The sequence below is a fragment of the Delphinapterus leucas genome, chromosome 10, assembly GCF_059928025.1.
Source record: "Delphinapterus leucas isolate spDelLeu-1000000601 "Yukka" chromosome 10, BTC_Dleu_Yukka2, whole genome shotgun sequence".
Lineage (NCBI taxonomy): Eukaryota > Metazoa > Chordata > Mammalia > Artiodactyla > Monodontidae > Delphinapterus > Delphinapterus leucas.
This window is the reverse complement of record NC_143138.1, coordinates 72,880,916-72,902,009: the sequence shown is the minus strand read 5'-3', so window position 1 is coordinate 72,902,009 and position 21,094 is coordinate 72,880,916. Positions and strand designations below refer to the sequence as shown.

The 21,094-nt window shown below is 45.9% G+C and overlaps 1 protein-coding gene across 2 annotated transcripts in view; it reads left to right on the top strand.

Moving 5' to 3' along the window:
- Positions 1-21,094, top strand: part of ARHGEF3 (Rho guanine nucleotide exchange factor 3) — a 310,231-nt gene that overhangs the window by 18,302 nt on the left and 270,835 nt on the right. The window lies entirely within an intron of this gene.

Here is a 21,094-nt window from a genome sequence, read left to right as displayed (position 1 = left end):
CTGAAAGGAGCAAGCTGTAATACTTGTTTCTAAGGCGTTATTTTTCTGTGTGTAAAAGGCCACATGTCTTGTTTTATGGAAAGAAACTTGCTCTTTCAAGTTTTGTATTAGAGATTGTAGGAAATATGTAACCTTTCCCTGCTTACGGTCAGTTCTTAATGAATGGGGCAATGATAAGGACAGGACCAAAAAAGTTAAAGCCCGATCAATACGGGGGGAAAGGAAATTCATCTTAGCCAATAGTTTAAATCTCATCTCCTGAAATTTTATGAGTTAACCTGGTGGCAAACTGACTCATTTAAGTGGCCCATCCTCAACTTTTTCCTATCTTTCTAGTATCAACAGAAAAATAAGTAAGAGTAAAATTAAGCGCCTGGTTTTTTTGTCCATTACAGTAAGAGGCATTCTTTCATGCATTCATTCAACAAGTGCATATTGAGTGATGTGATGGCTGGGGTTTACTTCACTGGGAGGCGTATAGAAGAAAAAAAGATTAGGAACAAGTTGACCATTGAAGTTGTATGGTGGGCACACTCTGTCTACTTTTGTATGTGTTTGAACTTTTACATTCAAAAAAAACTTAATATATATATAATATTGAGCACTTAAACCTTGGGCCAGGTCATGTGCTAGGTGCTGGGGAGGGCTTGGTGGTCAAGACAGGCTCAGATTCTGACCTTCTGGAGTCAACAGACAGACTCATTCAGGAAACATATATTAAGCAAATAGTCACATGAATGTAAGTAAAATTACAGCTGTGATAAGTGCTGAGAAATCATGAGCTGAGATGCAAAAGTCTACAGTGTAGACCCCATTCCACCGAGGATTGGAGGAGGAACTAAGACCTCAGCTTGAGGTAGAATGAAGAGGGTAGGTGTTTGTGTGTGTGTGTACGGGCGTGCACTCGATCGTGCACTTGTGTGCAAGCACAGTCAAGGGTGAGAGGCTATGGTTCTTTGCCTGCCTGAACCATGAGGTGACAGAGGATCTCAGAGTAGACCAGCTAACTGAATGCCCTTCATCCTCTTAGAGAGCTTTTGTGGTGCATGTTCAATATGTTCAAGAAGGTAACTGAGGCAGAGCATAACCTCCATTGGATTCCGATTCTGCTTAGGGAAAAAAATCCAAACTTTTTCTTACCTTCTGCTACATACCCTACCACTCCCTGCTATGCTTTCTAGCCACATCCCATCCCTGTTGTTTCTCAGTCTTTGTACACGCCATTCCTCCTGTCTAGAATGGTCTTACCCCTGCTCTTTTCAGGGCCAGCTCCTTTCCATATATAGGTCTTGGCTCAAATGTTGCAAGGGAGGCCTTCTCTTAGCACTTCTCCCTGTTTACTTTCTCTTCCCCCATTTTTTCTTAGTCTCTTCCACAGTCTGTGAGCATGGTGACAGCAGGGGCTATGTCTGGTCATATCCTGAGGCCTCCCTAACACCCAGCCCGTAGATGCAGACAGTGGGCACTCAGTTGATCTGACAGCCAGGTGCTATCTTACACTGTCCCTGTGCATATTCCTACTTAACCATTTTGCATTTTAAAAGGATTTTGACCTATGTACAATTGTCAGAATGGACTTTTGGGAAGTTGTGGAAGCTTCATGTGAGGTGAGAGTACTTTGTACATGGTTTGTGTCCAGAAATTCTCTCAAACAATAAGGACATGTACGTGTGAATTCTGTTGGGCTGCAGGAGGTGAGGCGGAGTTAGATGCTTCTGCAGGATCCAGGTAAAGGACAGGGGTGTCTGGGAAGTTGCATCTTCCTCTGGGAGTGACAGAAGAAGGGGGGTCCTTCTTGTGTGTCTGGTTTGTGGTCACAGCTGACAGAATGTTACCTTCAAAGTACACCCCAATCACCCCTACTTCATACCATATATAAAAATAACTTGAGATGTGTTAAGGATCTAAATGTAGAAGGCAAGTCAATGGAGCTTCTGGAAGGTAATAAAGAAGAATATCTGTATCAAATTAGAGGAGGCACAGATTTCTTAAACAGGACACAAAAAGCACTGCCATAAAGAAAAAGTTTATAAATTGGATTTCATTAAAATTAAGAACTCTTGTCAACAATAATGTGAACATGGATGTACGTGGAGAGCATTATGCTAAGTGAAATAAGTCAGATAGAGAAAGATAAATACTGTATGATATCACTTGTATGTGGAATCTAAAAATTACAACAAACTAGTAAATAAAATAAAAAGTAGCAGGCTCACAGATATAAAGAACAAACTAGTGGTTACCATTTGGAAGAGGGAAAGGGGAGGGGCAAGATAGGGATAGGGGATTAAAAAAAGGGTTATTATGGGATTATATGAAATAATGTGTGTGAAAATTGTAAAGTACTATAGAGTTTAAAGAATAGTTCATTCAAGTACAAAAAAGTTTAAAAAAGAATAAATTAGAAAAAAATAAAATTAAGAACTCTTTATATCAAAAGACACCATTAAGGGAGTGAAAAAGCAAGCTACAGTCTGAGAGAAAATACTTGAAGTACATATGTCCATCAAAGGATTCATATCCAGAATACATGAAGAACTTCTACAAACCAATAATAAACCCAATTTTAAAAAGACAAAAGACTTGAGCAAGTATGTCACCAAAGAGGATTCCAAATGACCAATAAATATGTAGAAAGGTACTTAACCTCAGTAGTCATCAGAAAAAAAATTGTTTTCATATTTTATTTTTATGGCTGTGTTGGATCTTAGTGTGGCACGCGGGATCTTTGTTGAAGCATGTGGGATCTTTTGTTGCAGCGTGCAGGCTCTTCATTGCAGTGCACGGTCTTCTCTCTAGTTTTGGCATGTGGGTTTTCTCTTCTCTAGTTGTGGCACGTGGTCTCCAGAGCACGTGGGCTCTCTAGTTGAGACGCGCAAGCTCAGTAGTTGTGGTGCGTGGGATTCGTTGCCCCGCGGCACATGGGATCTTAGTTCCCTGACCAGGGATCAAACATGCGTACCCTATATTGGAAGGTGGATTCTTTACCATTGGACCATCAGGGATGTCCCCAGAAAATTTTAACCACAGTAAGATACCACTATATATCCACCCAGAATGGCTAAAATAAAAAAGACTGACACAAAAGTGTTGGTAAAGACATGGAGCAACTGGAACTCTCATACACTGCTAGTGGGCATATGAATTGGTACAACCACTTTGGAAAATTGTTTTGGCACTGTGTACCTAAACTAAGCATATGCCTACCTATGGGGCAGCAATTCCACTCCTAGGTATATACCCAAGAGAAATGAGTGCCTATGAGTGCCCAAGGACTTGTACATGGAGGACCCTAGCAACTTTATTCATAATTACCAAAAGATGGAAACAACCCAAGGGCCCATCAACAGCCATGTGAATAAGCAAATTGTGATATATCCACACAATGGAGTACACTCAGCAATGAAAAAGAGCCTTTGGATAAAACATTAACTGGGAGGGACATGAGGAAACCTGGGGAGCTAGAAATGTTTTATAATTTGATTTGTTTGGTGATTGCATGGGGATTTAAATATCTGAAAACATTATGGACTGGTACACATAAGATTTGTGTAGTTTAATGTATGTTGCAAACTATTTTGTTATGTGTACATTGGGGAAAAAAATATGTGGTTGTCTTTTTCTTGAGCTGTTGGAAGGAGGTTGGGGAGCTGAAACAGTGTCTGAGGCCAGGGCAGGCTGGAGGGGAGGCGAGGATGTGAGAGGAGGTGAGAAGCCGGAGTTTTCCCTGCCATGGTGCTCCCATGTGTTCCTTCTCATCCTTACCCATCTCGACCTCACATCCTGCAGCACATGAGCAATGGCTACCACCAGTCCCTGGCATGCTCCTTACTTTGTAGAAAGGGTCAGCACTTGGGAGGGAGGGTGGCCTTTCCTAACTGTGGTGCTGTTGAAAGGAGAGGTGCATCTATCTGGTGCTCTCCTCGGACTCCCTCTAATGTCCCAACCTGGAAGGGGAGGGAACCTGCCTGTTGGCTAGCTTTACCCGAAGGTGAGGGTTAGTTACATGGTGGTGGTGGTTGGTGTTACTGGGTAGGTTGGGGGGATCCAGTGGGGAGGTGGAAGCTGCCTCTGTCTCGTAGCACATCACTCAGCACCCACACCCTGTGCTGATCCTCAACAACAGATTAAAGCCTGCCCTGTAGGTTGCCCAGGGCAGCCCAGTGGGTCTGCTGGGCAGATATCCAAGCTGACGGGCATGAGGTTCCCTGGGCCGGGGTTTGTGCTCCAGAGGATCCCTGGCTCTGTGCTTGAGTGCCCTTGCTGGTGTCTTTCCCACAGGAGAAGGACATGCTTCATTTCCAGGCCTCTCTTCTTGAGACAGAAAAAGCACTCTGGTTGTGGATCTGAAGGCCAGCATGGTTTGAGTTTTATCTATTTATGTCCTTGTGGTCTTCCATATTCTGTAAAAGTTTTAAGCCACTTTGCCAGGAGAAGATGAGGAAAGTGCAGGGGTTAAGAGTATACTAGGCTCTGGAGCCAGAATGCCTGGGTTTCCAGGCATGACTTGGTACCAGGGACACATGGCAGCCTGTGCTCACACACCACCGAGGACAGTGCATTGGCTGGTGCCCTTGAGCAAGTCGCTCTGTCCCTCCGCGCTTCAGTCTCTTCGTTGAATGATAGAGGATAAATTAGAGATGAATCTGGAGAACATGAGACGAGTAAGAGTACCACCATTGGGTTGTTGTGTGGATTTAGTGAGGTAATTAGTGTCAAGCACTAAGGACAGTGCCTGGTACACAGTCAGTGCTCCATGGATGTTAGCGGTGGTGCTGGTGGTGACAGTGAAGAGCGTTTAGACATGCTGGAATAGTAAAGGGCATAAGGGCCCACGGTGGACCCGGAGTGCCAGTGGGTGGGAAGCACCTGGAGCTTACCTGCCCATGTCAGGGCTCACGGAATATTCGATCACTTTCTATTTTTATTGTGCCATCATCTGACCACAGGCCCTCAGTCCCTTATCCACAGTTATGGAATCAAGAAACTGCATGTTTTAAAAAGTTTGGTGTAAACTTATTTGGTGACCAAACCTGACTTGCGTTAATAGGAGGCTCTTTATAGTGTGTAGCAGAAATAGTCATATGTTCACCTGCAGAAATATTTATGTACTTGACTGCGGGTGCTGCACCTGACCCTCCTGGGGTTTTACATAACATACTGTACATACTTCATATTCACTTTCTAAAATGCAAACGTTATGAATTCTGGAACATGTCCAGCTCCGAGGGTTGGGAAGAGTTGTCGGCTGTGGTTTATTCTCCAGTTGGCCAGTTTGGCCAATTTCTCTTTTTCGTTAATATGAAAGGACCCTGCAGTGAGTATCCTTGATAGACTTGGAATTGCTGGGTCAGTGGGCAGGCAGATTTTAAATGTTTATAGCTCTTGGCAGATTGCCTTTCAAAGAGATGAGAGAAAATGACAATTCATTCCACCAATAGAGTGTGAATGTGAATTTGGTCCTATTATCCCCCTGCTTCCAAGAGCCTCTGCAGCTGCCCATGGCCCCCAGGCTTACATCCTAGCTCCTTTCTGTGGTGTTCGCAGCCTTCCCTTCCCAGTCTAGCTCTGGCCTGTCTGCTCAGGCTTTGACTTCCTGGCGTTTCTGTCACCACACCACCACACTTGAGCCTCAGACCAGCTTCAGAGTCCCACAGTCAGTCAACCACCACACCCCACCTCACCCTTCCCCACCCCAGCACACACACCCCTACTGTGCGCCCCCAGGCTCAGTCCTGGGCTGGACAGAGCTGTCCCTGCTCTGTGGCCTCGCCTTCTGGGGAGAGCTGGGGGTCCTGTTGAAGGCTCTGAGCTGAGAGAAGTTAGAGAGCCCGAGGGAGCAGAGGGGATGCTCTGTGGGAAGGCCCGAGGCAAACTTGGGAGGAAGATTTGTATCTTCAGGCCTGTGAAAAACCCTTGCAGAGCATTAAGCCAGGGAGTGACCTGGCTGACTAGGCTCATATTTTAAGTGCCACAGGCTATAATGGAAGCTTTGCAGTGGTGTTAGCAGTTGAGTTGGAGAGAAGGGGGTCAAGCATTGTCATTGATTGTACGTAAGGGGTGAGAAGAGAGAAAAGTCAAGGACACCTCTCAGTGTGGGTGGATAGAGGGGGGACTCAGGAGGAGGAGGGGATGACACTGAAAAGAGCTAGTGCTCCAGCTGCCAGAGCTCACATCCCAGCCCTGGCTCTTGTTGGCCTCAGGACCTCAGGCAGGGCATTTCACTGCACCCCAAGCCTCACTGTTCTCATGTGTAAGATGGTGATTAGGCCAGCCCTCCTGTAGGGTTGTGGTGAATATGAATGTTGTTAACAGTAGTCACAGGGCTGGCGCATAGCAGGTGCTGGGTAGGTACAAATCTTTCCGTCCCTCATGCCATGAAGCTACCCTCAGCCTCCCCAGACCTGGCTTCTCTGTCGGAATTGCCTGCCTAGCCATCGGTTTCCAGATTCCTCTTCTTGTCAGAACTTGCTTTCATTTCTTGCTGGATTCTGAGTCCTCCAGAACCTGAATCACAGGCAGTGGAGCTTGGACATCTGCATTTCTGAGAAGTTCCCCGGATGAACCCAGCTGCTCCCTATAGGGCAGGAACTGTGTCTTCTCAGAGCCAGTCCCCTGGGTGGCTCCTGGAATGAATGAACCATCAACAACTGTATGGCCTCGTTTCCCATAGATAAACCCAGCAGGCAGGACTGATCCAGTTTCCAGAGCAGCCCAGTGATGGGCTGCATGCCTCATAGTTGTCCTGGGGTGGGGTGGTGTGTCTTTAAAGTCAGATTCCCAGTCCCAGCCTTGGCGATTCTAATTCAGAAGGCTCGAGCTGGGGCCGAGTCCGGTTCTGTGCATGGATGGTTCTGTGTCCTGCTCCCTCAGGACACCTGTGGGCTCTGAGCACTGTACGTCCTCCTGGCTCTGACATCCTGTGACTCTGTCAGGGAAACACAAGGCCCTTGGCCTCAGCCACAGGCTCTGGCATGTCCCTCCCTGCTAAGCGAGGTAGCTTTCCTTGGTGCCAGGTCACCAGGTGTGGTTTCTGGGTAGTGGCAGTGGCTGCTCCCCTCCTGCAATCAGCAGGAATTAAAACACCTGGCTGTTTTGAACTTGAGTGCAGCTACCCCAAATTGCACAAGGGCAAGTGTCTTTATCACAGCTGATGCCCCAATGACTTGGGGGCCTGTGCCCCCAGTTTGCTTTGGTTTGTGGTCTCATTCTCCCTGCCAGCCCTTGGGAGGGGGTGATGGGGAACAGCTGCTCTCACCCCAGCAGAGCACAGGGCTCGAGTGCCAGGCTTTGCATCCGGAAGCATCTGCCCCTTTCTGTTGTCCAAGCCTCCCTGGACACAGAGGAATGATTATAACCAAGCAGAAGGGTCCTCCGTCACTCCTGTTTCCCTGCCACATGCAAACTTCCAGATGGGTTTTATAGAAGGTGTGGTCTTGCTCTTGACCTGTGCGAGCCTGCCGAGTGATAGAGGTCCAATTGCAATGTCAGAAGCACCTCCCTGGTTAATTCTGTGCCTGAACAGTGGGTGAAGGTTCAGCTGTCAGAGCCAGGCCAGCACTGGACACATGACTTGGCTGGCCCAGTGAAGTTTGCTCGCACCTCATTGTCATTTCTTGTGTGCTTTGCAGGTGTGTGCCTCTCAGAGAGGAGGGCAGGGATTTGGAATCCTGGAGGAGATCTTTCAAAGCAGACCCAGGTCTCAGCCTCTGACCTGGGGATCAGAGGAGGGGCCAGGTGGGCTGCCAGCCTCTGCCTGCACAGTCTTGCCTTCTGGGAGGGTCTGGAATGGTTTCTCACCAGGTTTTTTTATATTCTCTGGAAGTGCTTTTTTCTTCTTCTTTTCATCCTCCTGTTTGCTCAGCATCCCAGTTCCTGAAGCTTCGGGTTCTGCCTCCCAGGCCCTTTAATCCAGCTGCCCTGGGCTTGCTCCATTCCAGCAGAGACCCCCTCTCTCACACCTTGCCCCTCGAGACCCACAGTGCTAACTACAGTGTGGACTCTGGACTCATTCACTGTGGGACCTCCAACAAGTTGTTAACCTCTCCCCGAGGCCCTCTGCTTTTTCGTCTTTCTGTTTCTTGTAAAGGGGAGAGGACATCAACCTTCGTGGAGCACTGTGCCAGGCTCTTCAATGGCACTGTTTCATCGAATCCCCACAAAAGCCCCATGGAGCTGACACCATTGCCACCCTGTTTTATAGTTAGGGAAACGAAGGCACAGGGCAGCCCTTTCCGAGCTCTTGTAGCTGCCAAGTGGCAGAGGTCAAATTAGAGTCCCCATAGTCTTAACTTCAGAACTCAAGGTCTCAACCAGTTATCTGTACTGTGAATGTTTTAATCATTTACAGTATAGATCTGTTAGCAGCTTATGGTACATCATGCTATTGGGGAATTATGGTATCATGGAATCACATCTTTCTTAATTTTGACTTATGTTAACTGAACTAGAAGCTCTTAGGAGACAGAAAAAAACCATTGAATCCCGCTCTTCCACTTAAGTGAGTGTATATTCTGTAGGGGTCAGGGGAGATTGGGGGTGGTGAGAGCTGGCCACACATCCTGCATGCCCCAGTTGCTGTCAGGAGCCCTGTGTGTGAGTCTGAGGGTTACAGGTCTGTGTGTTCCCTCTGTCCCGACCACTGACTTTACCTGGACTGTGGCTAAACACACAGACACCTACTGAGAGCTGGGCTTCTCAAGGGAGGGGGCGCCCCTCTCTAGGACACACCTTCCTAAGGGGCTTTCCAGGGGAATTCTGGGCTCTGCAGGATTTTCCCGCTAACTTTAGAATTTGCCCTCCAGTGTCAGGGGCCGTGATTGGTCCTCCCCTTGGTAGGGACTTTCTCCGCTGATACTTGGGTTCAGAGCACAGAGATGGAGCTAAGATTTAGCTAGAGAGTTTTCTAGGGGAATCGGGCTGCATATTTACTCAGGTGCCAGAGTATATGGGATATGAGAAGTTTGGAGGCCTGGATCTAGGAGTAAGACAGATCCCACTGTTCAGTCCTCGTGGTCCACTTGTAGCTGCTGGAGCTTCGCCAAACTGCTTAAGCTGGAGTTTGTTTCCTTCTGTGTAAACTGTGGATAACAGTGTGCATCCCGTGGGGTTCTTGTGTGACTTAATGCAGGTATAGAGTAGGTCCTTGATATGTCTTGATTCCAGTGAATTTTATATTGTCTTCAGTTGGCAGCTACATACAGTTTCATGAACCATTATTTATAGTTGGGCTTTTTTGAAGCACTCTTTGGGCATGAAGCATGCTGTATGTAAGCATTTGTCTTTGCAAGTAATGAATGATGGTGAGGCAAACCGGACTGCTGTCCTTGAGCTGAGTTTGTGAGTGTGATGTATGTCAGTTTTACAAAGTTCACTTTAATGAATGTCCTGGTTGGTGAGGGATCAGGTCAGAAAATCTTTCCCTGCCCAAGGGATCCAGTTTTATTCCCAGCTGACAACATTGGCACAGGGCCTTTTCTAGGGCCATTTTACATGACTGTCATCTTCCTTTTGTACTTCTGTTGAGGGGGTGGGGTGGAGACAGGCATACCTGTGTTTATGCTTATGCCCTGATTCTTCCACTCACTAGCTCTGTGGGCCTAGGAAAGTCACTTAAACCCCTCCTTGCCTCAGTTTCTTCATCTTCAAGAAGAAGGTAAGAGTCCCCACCTTACAGCATTGCTGAGAGTGTCACATGGGATCAGACATTTGAAGCCCTCTGCAGCGTGCCTGGCACATAGGAAGGCTGCCGTCACCGTTGCCTGTGGTGGTGAGGAGGGCAGTGATGACAGTGGTGGCAGTGATGACATGGTTCCCAGATCCCTGTGTAGCCTGCATGCCCTCACTTGGATGGACTGTGCTTGGGCAGTGTCCATCTTATAGTGGGCAGCACAGACAGTAGACCCCAGGCTGCCCTCACCACTGTGTCTCACTTCCTCCTACCTTTGGATCCTCTGTGAATGGATGAACATGCTCTCTGCCCACCAACAGAAACAAAGTGTCCACCAGATACATCATTGCAGAGAGTTAGAGAGAGGCAGGTAGGAGGAAGTGGTTTTGTAAAAAGCAAGGTTTTTCAAACTTTTTTGTTGCATTGGAACTATTTTATAGGATGGGAACTTACCCAAGAACCCCGGCATATGGATCGTATACGACAGGAGATGCCCTGGTTGAAATCGGAACACACTTTGGCCTAAAGACAGGGGGTAGGAGTGGGCAGGACTTGACCATTGGTGGTATCCCCACCAAAACCTCATTCTGGGATCTGAGATCTGATCTTCCACTGGGAAGACTGAGACTTGCAACGGGGACCTGAGGACTGACCTAACCTCCTGTCCCCATCTCCCCAAAGGAGCATGTGATGGAAGCCATGCAGCCTTTACATATTCAGTGAGAGCTGGAGCTGTTCCCACTACTGGGGCATACTCACCTTGGCCTCTCCCTGCAATTGAGCCATGTGGAGAGCCAACCGCTGAAGCTGGAGGCTACCTGGCAAGAGGGAAGTCCAGAATCCTTGTTGGAGTGCTTGTGATAATGGCATTAGCCTGTTGCATCCATTTCATCATCAGGGCATCTTGACATTGTGTCTAGAAATGTAACACTCGAGTCCTTGTGTCCCCAGCATACATCTTCCTTTAAGAGAGTGACTTAAGGGCTCAGGTTGGTACTGGGGGATTTTGCCGCTTGAAGCCTCGTTTTTCTGTGATCCTGGGGTGGCCAACTCCCATGAGGGCCACTTTATTTCTTCAGCTGCATGCAGTGGCCTCCGAGGTGCCCTGATTCTGCAATAGGTTTGTGTCATCTTTCATGACAGTGGACAAGTGCAGTTGACTGAGTGTTTTCTTTTGGTCTGCAAGCGTTGTACCTCTCAGTGTGCTCACAGTTGGGGTGCCACTGCACCCGGTGCAGTCGGGGAGACACAAGCACATATTGGTGGGATTTGGGTGAGGGGGGAGCACGGCAGGAGCGCCAGGGAGTCACTGGGGGGCCTGGGAAAGCCTGTGGGGACGAGAGTGGTTGAGTTTGCAAAGTGTCTCTTTGAGGGTGGCTGTAGAGACCTCATTTCTAAATTCTTGCCTCCAACTGCAGTGCCACGCCCAGACCTCACAATGCCTGGCTTCCAGGAAGGATGGAGTAAAAATACAAATAAAAATAGATAACAACGACCACTAACTGAGTACATCTTCTTGGCTAAGCACTCATTGTAGATTGTCTCATTTTGCCCAGAGGCGCAGAGCCCACTGAGGCCAGATCCCATCCCCGGTTCTCTCCGGCCGCTGCAGGTGCTGCCCCCCTTGTAACTGTACATCTCTCCGTTACTGCTTCACCACACTGTGCTGTAACGATCAGTGTTTTTTTTAAACTTTGAGATAGTTTTAGTAACCCCCAAATATGTCAACCCTTTTTTGTTCTTGTAAAACTGCTAGTGGTACAGCTGTAACTGAAGCCCTCCGTAACCTCCGGCCAGTCCCACGTCCCTCCTTAGAGGCAGCCGTTTGAGAGCGCTGTCTCCTGAGTAGTCTGCGGCCCAGGCCCAGACTCTCATCCGCATCCACGCAGACGCTTCGAGCCAGTCTGTGGGGGGATGAGGGTGCGCCGCTGTGTCCACGCCACTGGCCAGAGCACTGTTTGGTATCTGACCAAGGGGCCGGCCTCAAGGGAAGGCACTGCATGGGCTCAAGCTGGCTGCCGGCACTGTGGGCCACGGCGTGATGTCCCCGCGACGGCAGGGCTGCCCGTGTCATTGTCTCCGGTTCAGTTTATCTCTGGCCACGGCAGCCCTCAGGGGCGGTGGCCTTGTTTTTAGTCAAGGCCTCTGGGCCACATTTTTTGGCCACTATAGAGGTGAGGTCATCTGGGGCGGGTGGCTTGGGGCGTTGTGGTCACAGCCCCACTTGTCCAGTCGGCCTTCAACTCTGACTTTGGCGGACAGAAAAAGAAAAAATGTATCCAGCTCTCTCCCTGTTTTGATAAAAGCCTGGAGAACAAACCCTGACTGTTGTTTACTGATAAATGTTTATAAAGCCCCCAAGAGCCAAGCATGATGCAGAGCCAGGAGCAGGCAGGCTTCTACAAATCTCTCCAGGGGGTGTGTTTCCTTCTGAGATCTGAGGCTGAAAAGATTATTTGGTGAAGAGTCTTCATTTGTTATTTGCATGCTGTGAAGGTTTTTTTTTCCTTAGTATATCTTTTTTTTGTCAAGTATTTATTAAGCACCAACTATATGCCTAACCCAACTCAGGTGGGGCATTATGGAAGCAGAGTGGGCTCTGGAATTAGATTGCATGGGTTCAAATCCCATCCTCTAGTGATGATTTTTGGGACCTTGGGCAAGTTAATTAGCCATCTGTGCCTCAATTTCCTTCTATTCAAAAGGGAGATCGTGATAGCATCCACTTCATTGAGTAGGAGAAGAGGAAATGAGGTAATGCTTGAGAAATACTGAACCTGATGCATGTTAGGTGTTATATCATTAGTAGTTATTATGAATTAGCATTAGGCGTTCACATGCAGTCAGAACTAGGAGGCGGAAAATTGAATGGGAAAGACCTGATTTCTGTTCTTGAGAGTTTGCAGTCTGTTTGGGGAGACTAGATAGATTAAGGCACTTGTTACTATTAGCAATTAATATGTGACAGTAGCAATTAAGTGCAAATGGTGTGGCTTGTATTGCAAGTCCTACAGGAGTTTGGGGGGGATTCCTGGGGGGCAATGGTGGTGTGCCAGGTGGGCGTGTCCATGGGTATGTCAGGTGGGTAAAAGGAGTGAAGGAGAGACTGAGGAAGGACCATGCAGCGGGGGTCAGGGGAACATTCCAGGTCTGTCTGGTGAACAGCTCTTGTCAGGATTGGGGGTGGTGAGGAAGTCACCTGGGACCTGCTTCATCCAGAGGTGAAATGACACATGCCTGTGGAGTGGAAATGGATGAGAGAGGCAGAGACACTGTTGCTGCTGCTTTTTCTCCTTCTTCTCCCCCTCCTTCTTTTCCTCTCTCCCTCCTTCTTCTATAGTTATAAACGCATTTATTGAATTTTCATAACTGTTGACCTCCAATTGTGGGATGCAAAGTTGGGAAATGTAGCATGTCTGTATTGATTTATAGAAAACAAACAAGCAGCAACCTTCTTTTTGAGAGGATTATGGAAACTCTGGTAGACTTGGGGGAAACTGTTGAATAGACAAACTTTACCTGGTTCTGCCTTTCCTACAGACAAACTCATACAGCAAGCGCTCTTGTGTTTGATGTCATTGGTTCATTGTTGTCTTGTGAGAGTCATCCTTGTTGCATGTAGCGCTGTGGATCATATGTTCTCATACGCTGTGGATTACCACCTTTTATTTCATTCATTCTACTGTTGGTGAGCATTTGGGTCACTTCTGGTTTGGAGCTGGAGGTAAGCCAAATACTGGCCCCTCGAAAGATATTCATGACCTCATCCCTGGTCACAGGTGCCATTCACTGGTAACACTTGTGACTATGTCACTTTATGTGGCAAAGGGACTTTGTAGATGTGATTAAGTTAAGGGTCTTGACATGGGGAGATCTTGAATTCTCTGGGTGGGCCCAGTGTAGTTACAAGGATCCTTGTAAGAGGGATACAGGAAGGTCTGGTCAGAGGATGAGATATGACGATGGAAGCAGAGGTGAGAGAAGAGGGAGATTTGAAGGTGCTACGTTGCTGGCTCTGAAAAGGAGGAAGGGGCCATGAGCCGAGGAATACAGGTGACCTCTAGGAGCTGGAAAAGGCAAGATAATGGATTCTCCCCTAGAGCCTCCAGAAGAAATGCAGTCGTGCTGACCCATTTCTGACCTCCAGAACTATAAGATGACAAATTTGTGTTGTTTTAGGTCACTAAGTTTGTGGTTATTCGTTATAATAGTAGTAGGAAACTAATACAGGACTGTTATGCATAGTAGTACTGAGAACATTCTGGAAAATATGTACCAGAATGGTGCATGTATGTACCTAGGAGCAAATGCAGGTTGAATAGATATTGCCACCATCTTCCAGAGTGATTGGACCAGTTTATGCTCCCACCAGCAGCAGGATATCAGAGCTCTGGTTGCTTCACATCCTCACCAACACTTGGTCTTCCTGAGAAGAGATATTTTTCAAAGAAGATTTAGCAAGATTTGGTGTCCAGTGGACACCTGATAGGAAGTTGATGCTGAGCAGATGTTGGTCACCCCTGATCCAGCCAGCTGAGGAGAGGAAGGGGGCAGTGGTGGGGAGAATTAGGATTCTTCTTCCATGGAAGAGGAAGCGACTGGCATAGGAAATACTGATTAGCTTTAGATTAATACAGAGCTTGCTGGCTGAAGAGTTAGAACAGCACTCATCTTCGTGACTTGCTGATTACCCAAGGTGAGTGGTGGGTCTTGTGGGGTGGAGGAGAGGTCTGTGCTGCTCAGCCAGCTCCTCAGACTTTGAAAATTGCCCTCTCATAAGTGCTGTGACCTTAATCACAAGCTAATCACAACCGCTGTGAACTCCAGTTGTGCCGTCCCTAAGATGGGTGTGATTCTGCCTTCCCTGGGTGGCTGCGGGTGGATGAGAGGAGCCTCTGTGTGAGAGCCATGAGTTTACTGCCTGCAAATAGGAGGTTCTGAGTCAGTGGTAGCTCTGGTCATTACCGACAGCAGTAATGAGCACATAAACGCCTACAGAAGTTGGCAATTCTGGGTTCAGAATGAGTGTTCAGGGGCTGAATGGCTGTCCTGGGAGGGGTCTGAGAATATCACCAGGGCATCCAGGGTGGGTGAGGTCAATCCCTGTAGGGCTTTAGAGAGACACTGTCTCCCCACAACCCTGAAACTGCTTTTGAAACTATTTGTTCATTCATTCATTCATTCATACATTCAACCAGTACTGAGCTTTACCTTGAACATTATAATACAGTGGTTAGTTCTTCTTTCTCTAATTACTTTAGATGTAAGTTTAAGTTGTTTATTTGAGATTTTTCTTATTTCTTGAGGTAAGATTGTATTGCTATAAACTTTCCTCTTAGAACTGCTTTTGCTGCATCCCATAGGTTTTGGGTCGTCTTGTTTTCATTGTCATGTGTTTCTAGGTATTTTTTGATTTCCTCTTTGATTTCATCAGTAATCTCTTGGTTAACGTATTGTTTGACCTTCATGTATTTGCATTTTTTTAAAGTTTTTTTCCCTATAGTTGATATCTAGTCTCATAGTGTTGTGGTTGGAAAAGATACTTGATACAATTTCAATTTTCATAAATTTACCGAGGCTTGATTTGTGATCCAAGATATAATCTATCCTGGAGAATGGTCCATGAGCACTTGAGAAGAAAGTGTATTCTGTTGTTTTGGGATGGAATGTCCTATAAATATCAATTAAGTCCATCTGGTCTAGTGTGTCATTTAAAGCTTGTGTTTCCGTATTTATTTTCATTTTGGATGATCTGTCCATTGGTGAAAGTGGGGTGTTAAAAGTCCCCTACTATGATTGTGTTACTGTCAATTTCCCCTTTTACGGCTGTTAGCATTTGCCTTATGTATTGAGGTGCTCCTAAGTTGGGTGCATAAATATTTACAGTTGTTAAAGTTAGCAGAAGGAAAGAAATCATAAAGATCAGATGAGAAATAAATGAAATAAATGAAAAAAATGAAGGAAACAGTAGCAAAGATCAATAAAAGTAAACGCCCGTTCTTTGAGAAGATAAAGAAAATAGATAAACCACTAGCCAGACTCATCAAGAAAAAAAGGGAGAAGACTCAAATCAATAGAAATAGAAATAAAAAAGAAGTAACAACTGACACTGCAGAAGTACAAAGGATCATGAGAGACTACTACAAGCAACTCTATGCCAATAAAATGGACAACCTGGAAGAAATGGACAAATTCTTAGAAAAGTACAACCTTCCAAGACTGAACCAGGTAAAAATAGAAAATATGAACAGACCAATCACAAGCACTTAAATTGAAACTGTGATTAAAGATCTTCTAACAGTCAAAAGCCCAGGACCAGATGGCTTCACGGGTGAATTCTATGAAACATTTAGAGAAGAGCTAACACCTATCCTTCTCAAACTCTTCCAAAATATAGCAGAGGGAGGAACACTTCCAAACTCTTTCTACGAGGTCACCATCACCCTGATACCAAAACCAGACAAAGATGTCACAAAAAAAGAAAACTATAGGCCAGCATCACTGATGAACATAGATGCAGAAGTCCTCAAGAAAATACTCGCAAACAGAATCCCAACAGCACATTAAAAGGATCATACACCATGATCAAGTGGGGTTTATCCCAGGAATGCAAGGATTCTTCAATATACACAAATCAATGTGATACACCATATTAACAAATTGAAGGATAAAAACCATGTGATCATCTCAATAGATGCAGAAAAAGCTTTTGACAAAATTCAACACCCATTTATGATCAAAAGTCTCCAGAAAGTGAGCATAGAGGGAACCTACCTCAACATAATAAAGGCCATATATGACAAACCCACAGCCAACATCGTGCTCAATGGTGAAACACTGGAACCATTTCCTCTAAGATCAGGAACAAGACAAGGTTGTCCACTCTCACCAGTATTCTTCAACATAGTTTTGGAAGTTTTAGCCACAACTATCAGAGAAGAAAAAGAAATAAAAGGAATCCAAATCAGAAAAGAAGAAGTAAAACTGTCATTGTTTGCAGATGACATGATACTATACATAGAGTATCCTAACAATGGTACCAGAAAACTACTAGAGCTAATCAATGAATTTGGTAAAGTAGCAGGATACAAAATTAAGGCACAGAAATCTCTTGCATTCCTATACACTAATGATGAAAAATCTGAAAGAGAAATTAAGGAAACATGCCCATTTACCATTGCAGCAAAAAGAATAAAATACCTAGGAATAAACCTACCTAAGGAGACAAAAGACCTGTATGCAGAAAACTATAAGACACTGATGAAAGAAATTAAAGATGATACAAACAGATGGAGAGATATACCATGTTCTTGGATTGGAAGAATCAACACTGTGAAAATGACTATACTACCCAAAGCAATCTACAGATTCAGTGCAATCCCTATCAAACTACCACTGGCATTTTTCACAGAACTAGAACAAAAAATTTCACAATTTGTATGGAAACACAAAAGACCCCAAAAGTCAAAGCAATCTTGAGCAAGGAAAACAGAGCTGGAGGAATCAGGCTCCCTGACTTCAGACTATACTACAAAGCTACAGTAATCAAGACATTTTGGTATTGGCACAAAAACAGAAATACAGATCAATGGAACAGGATAGAAAGCCCAGAGATAAACCCACGCACATATGGTCACCTTATCTTTGATAAAGGGGCAAGAATATACAATGGAGAAAAGAACCCTCTTCAGTAAGTGGCGCTGGGGGCTTCCCTGGTGGCGCAGTGGTTGAGAGTCTGCCTGCCGATACAGGGGACATGGGTTCGTGCCCTGGTACGGGAAGATCCCACATGCCGCGGAGCGGATAGGCCCATGAGCCATGGCCGCTAGGCCTGCGCTTCCGGAGCCTGTGCTCCGCAACCGGAGAGGCCACATCAGTGAGAGGCCCATGTACCGCAAAAAAAAAAAAAAAAAAAAAAAGTGGCGCTGGGAAAACTGGACAGCTACATGTAAAACAATGAAATTAGAACACTTCCTAACACCATACACAAAAATAAACTCAAAGTGGATAAAAGACCTAAATGTAAGGCTAGACACTAAAAAACTCTTAGAGGAAAACTTAGGCAGAACACTCTATGACATAAATCACAGCAAGATCCTTTTTGACCCACCTCCTAGAGAAGTGGAAATAAAAACAAAAATAAACAAACGGGACCTAATGAAACTTAAAGCTTTTGCACAGCAAAGGAAACCATAAACAAGACGAAAAGATAACCCTCATAATGGGAGAAAATATTTGCGAACGAAGCAACTGACAAAGGATTAATCTCCAAAATATACAAGCAGCTCATGCAGTTCAATATCAAAAAAACAAACAACGCAATCCAAAAATGCGTGGAAGACCTAAATAGACATTTCTCTGGAGAAGATATATAGATTGCCAACAAGCACATGAAAGGATGCTCAACATCACTAATCATTAGAGAAATGCAAATCAAAACCACAGTGAGGTATCCCTTCACACCAGTCAGGATGGCCATCATCAAAAAATCTACAAACAATAAATGCTGGAGAGGGTGCGGAGAAAAGAGAACCTTCCTGCACTGTTGGTGGGAATGTAAATTGATACCACCACTATGGAGAACAGTATGGAGGTTCCTTAAAAAACTAAAAATAGAATTACCATATGACCCAGCAATCCCACTACTGGGCACATACTGTGAGAAAACCGTAATTCAAAAAGAGACATGTACCCCAATGTTCATTGTAGCACTGTTTACAATAGCCAGGACATGGAAGCAACCTAAGTAAGTGTCCATCAGCAGATGAATGGATAAAGAAGATGCAGCTCATATATATAATGGAATATTGCTCAGCCATAAAAAGAAACAAAATTGAGTTATTTGTAGTGAGGTGGATGGAGCTAGAGTCTGTCATACAGAGTGAAGCAAGTCAGAAAGAGAAAAACAAATACTGTATGCTAACACATGTATATGGAATCTAAAAAAAAGAAAAGAAAAGAAAAAATCGTTCTGAAGAACCAAGGGGCGGGACAGGAATAAAGATGCAGATGTAGAGGATGGACTTGAGGACACGGGGAGGGGGAAGGGGATGCTGGGACGAAGTGAGAGAGTGGCATTGACATATATACACTACCAAATGTAAAACTGATAGGGAGTGGGAAGCAGCTGCATAGCACAGGGATATTAGCTCAGTGCTTTGTGACCACCTAGTGGGGTGGGATAGGGAGGGTGGGAGGGAGGCTTAAGAGGGAGGGGATATGGGGATATATGTATACATATAGCTGATTCACTTTGTTATACAGCAGCAACTAACACAACACTGTAAAGCAATTATACTCCAATAAAGATGTTAAAAAAAAATACAGTGGTTAGGAACACAGACTTGAACCCCCTGGTTCAAGTCTTGGCTTTGCCATTTGGTGTCTGTATGGCCTTCGACAAATCTTAACCCAGTTTTCCATTTCATAGAGTGAGGCAGTGCCTGCCTCCTAGGGCTGATGTTAGAATTCAATGAGATAATCCATGTCAGTGTCTGCACCTTGGACATCCCTCAGTGCTGGGATACAGAGATGGGTGTCCCCAGTGCCGGCTCCTAGCCACGGGCTGAAGGACAGTGGTTTCTTGATGGCTGTCTACAGAATACCTTCTCCAACACCAGGAGGGAAAACCTGAAACCCTGACCCAGAATTAGCCTGTGAAGGCAGGCTCTGACCTCGTTGCTGCAGGGGAAATGTGACTTAGAGGAGAGTTTGCTGTTGGCGTCATTTGGGATGTAGGTATCAAATCCTCTTGCAGCAGTTACTGTGCTGTGTAAGAGCTTGCTACACTGAGCAAACTTGGCTTCCAGGCCAAGGTGAGGTGGGCCAAGATATTCACAGCCGCAAAAGTGACCCTGGTGTGAGCTACTGATTTCTCCCCTCTCCCTTCGTGGCAGAAATGCAGTAGCACCTCTGGGACTCTGAGTTCAAGTCCCATTACCCTTCCACATATCACATCCACATCCCTCCTTCCAGGGTCCACATCTTCCCTCTTGCCTTGTTCTGGGCCCCTGCATAATGCACATGCCACAGCTGAAGAAGTTAAGCTCTGATGGAAGCCAGGGCAGTGGCCTCAGACAGGAATCCAGATGCTAAAAATACCTCTTAGTGTGCTCTTTGCAAGTTAAAGAGCGGTGTTGGAGGCTGTGGCTGGGGATTCTCCCCAACACTGACTCTGTCCAACACATCATGGTGCAGGGTCCCAGGTATCTGGTCCTGCTCACCTGGATCTGAAAGTTTGTTCACATGGTGCTTTGATCTGGGCGAAAGCCAGACCCACAGTGGAGCAGATGGAGGATTGTGGAGGAGATTTGGCCAAACAGCCTATGATGCTCAACCATCAGAACAGCTGATGCAGTGGAGCTGGGCCATAATGACAGCACCAGCGTGAAGGTCATGGGTGTCAAAACTATCCTGGACCCCTTTTTGCCTAGGAGGCTCCAGGCTGGAGACCAAGACACCATCCCTCAATATGGTCTGCACAGCCAGTTCTTCCTGCATTGAAAATGACAGCTGTTTCTTTGGTTACAAATGAAGTAGCTGGTTCATGTTTGGGCCATGGTGCAGAAAGAGAATCTATCTTTTAATGCTAAAGCCACACCCTGAGTGGTGAGGAATGCCGTTCCTGAGACTGGAGAGGGAACCTCCAAGTTGTAGCTCAGACTCATCCTGGGGCAGACGTGCAGGGAGTGGAATAGTGGGCCGAATCCTCCACCATCGGAATGTTCTCCCTCTAGCTCTGTCTCTCTGTCTCTGTCCCTGTGTTTCCTAGTCTCTGTCACTCCTAAGCAGAGACAAAAATCCTTAAATGTGGGTATCGTGTACATTCAGGTGGCATTTTACCATCCCGAGTAGTCGTTTCGTGAAGTGAAGCTCACAAGTCATACTTGTGGGTCCCGGTGTTCCTAATTCCATACCAGGTGCTCTGCTTTCGAGGCGCTTCACACAGGAAGAGATTACATGCTTATTAACACCTCTTCATCCATCAAACACTGATTGAGTACCTACTTGAAATTGCATGTGGTTTTACCAAAATTGTGACCCCAAATAATTTGGACTCACCTGTCTCCACAGACACAGACTGTCCCAAGCTCCAAATAACCAAACCCACCCTCAGAAGGGCCCCAGTGATAATATTTAACTGTAGTGCCAACTCAGTGAGACTTAACCAGCCATAAAAACAAGACCCAATAAAACTTAAAGTTTTATTAAACTTAAAGTGACTTAAAGAACAAAGACATTTCTCTCTAAGGTAGTAGTTCCCAGGAGAGAGGGCACCTGTGCTCCATGCAGTCAGTCGCAGGCCCAAGTGCCTTCTGTCTTGTTCCTTCGTTATTTCCAAGTGCATTGTCATTATCTGCATGGTCAGAGCTGAGTTCCAGCCAGTGGGAACCAAGGGGAAGGATGGACAAGGCATGCCCATGT